Raw genomic sequence first — 2,353 nt, 5'->3', positions numbered from 1 at the left:
AATCTCGGGGGCCTCTCAAGTGGCGCAGCGGTCTAAGGCACTGCATCGCAGTGCTAGAGGCGTCACTACGATCCCGGGCTGTATCACAACCGGCCTTGATTGGGAGTCCCACAGGGCGGCACACAATTGGCCCAGCGTCGTCCATGTTAGGGGAGGGTTTGGCCGGGGGAGGGGATTACTTGGCTCATCGTGCTCTAGCGACTCCTTGTGGTGGGCCGGGCGCCTGCAGGCTGACCTTGGTCGTCAGGTGAACGGTGTTTCTTCCGACACATTGGTGCGGCTGGCTTCTGGGTTAAGCGTGCGGGTGTTAAGAAGCATGGTTTGGCAGGTCATGTTTTGGAAGACGCATGACTCGACCTTCGCCTCCCGAGCCTGTTGGTAAGTTGCAGCGATGAGACAAGATCGAAATTGGGGAGAAAAAGAGGGTAAAATACAAAAAAATATAAAACCAAAAAAAAAATGAATCTCAAAAACAACTTTCTATCGCTGGATTCAAACACCAGAGGCAGATGCTTACGCCACACTGTTGCCCCTCACTGTTGACATGTCATCTCCTGATGTCCTCCAACTTTGATGGACGTTGAATAGTGACTTGGTTGTCTAAGGTACATTCAGGTGAGCTCTACTAAGTTGTGTGATTTTTGTTTTATTTGCCTTGTGGGTACCATTTCGCCAGTCCCCCTAGGAAAATGAACATGTTACGGGTATTTTAGGGTTGGTGTTAGAATTAGGGTTAGGGTTTAGGGCTAGGTTTAGGTTTAGGTTAAAGGGTTTGGCGTTAAGGTTAGGGTTAGGGTTAAGGGTTAGGGTTAGGGAAAATAGTATATTGAATGTAATCAATTGTTTGGTCTCCACAAGTATAGTAAAACAAACATGTGTGTGTTTGTTTTGGGTGTGGGTGTGGGCGTGTGTGTGTGTATTAGGGGACTCTATGAAGGAAGAATTAATATTTCAGGTCCAGCTGCAGTGAAACATCTGGGCCCCTAGTGCCTCACCCCCTGGCCCCCCTGGCCACCGGTCCCTTAGATGATCTATAATTGATTAGACCATTAATTATGGATTCATTATTGAGAGGAAACGGAGCCCAGGTGCACAACACATTAACACACACTAATTATAAAGCTCAGCTTGAGGGATACACAAGGGAGGTAGCCCAGGGGTTAGAGCGTTGGGCCAGTAACCGAAAGGTCATTGGTTCATATACCGAAGCCGACAAAGGGGACAATTTGTCGATGTGACCTTGAGCAAGGCACTTAACCCTAATTTGCTTGAGGGGGTGTCGTACTACTATGGCTGACCCTGTAAAACAATATATTTTACTGCACCTATCTGGTGTATTTTACAATAAAACACACCCACCTACATATAATAGAAAGATACTGTAAATGTAGCCTCTCTGTATGCCAACTGTATTGCAGCCAATAGGTGGTAGTCCACATATCCCATAATACAGTCTGATACCGTCTTCAAGCATGTTCGTGAAAGCAACATCCTTAACTTCACTATAATAGGGAATAGAGCCATGCTACTGTCTTATATAAGGCTCAGTTAGCTTGTTGGTGCCAGCCTAACCGCCTCCCCTCAGCCTCTTACTCTGACACTGCCAGGGGGACAGTAACAGCTATGCAACTGTCCCTGACTCAAATGACATTCCCCACGTAATGGTCTTCTTTTGAACAGAGCCCATAGCCTTTACAAACATTATCCAGCCCTCTTCATACAGCCTTTACAAACATTATCCAGCCCTCTTCATACAACCTTTACAAACATTATTCAGCCCTGTTCATACAGCCTTTACAAACATTATCCAGCCCTCTTCATACAACCTTTACAAACATTATCCAGCCCTCTTCATACAACCTTTACAAACATTATTCAGCCCTCTTCATACAGCCTTTACAAACATTATTCAGCCCTCTTCATACAGCCTTTACAAACATTATCCAGCCCTCTTCATACAACCTTTACAAACATTATTCAGCCCTCTTCATACAGCCTTTACAAACATTATTCAGCCCTCTTCATACAGCCTTTACAAACATTATCCAGCCCTCTTCATACAGCCTTTACAAACATTATCCAGCCCTCTTCATACAGCCTTTACAAACATCATCCAGCCCTCTTCATACAGCCTTTACAAACATTATCCAGCCCTCTTCATACAGCCTTTACAAACATTATCCAGCCCTCTTCATACAGCCTTTACAAACATTATCCAGCCCTCTTCATACAACCTTTACAAATATTATCCAGCCCTCTTCATACAGCCTTTACAAACATTATCCAGCCCTCTTCATACAACCTTTACAAACATTTTCCAGTCCTCTTCATACAGCCTTTACAAACATTATCC

The sequence above is a fragment of the Oncorhynchus kisutch genome, linkage group LG2 (assembly GCF_002021735.2).
Source record: "Oncorhynchus kisutch isolate 150728-3 linkage group LG2, Okis_V2, whole genome shotgun sequence".
Taxonomy (NCBI): domain Eukaryota; kingdom Metazoa; phylum Chordata; class Actinopteri; order Salmoniformes; family Salmonidae; genus Oncorhynchus; species Oncorhynchus kisutch.
The sequence above is the reverse complement of the archived record's forward strand: the minus strand, read 5'-3'. Positions refer to the sequence as shown.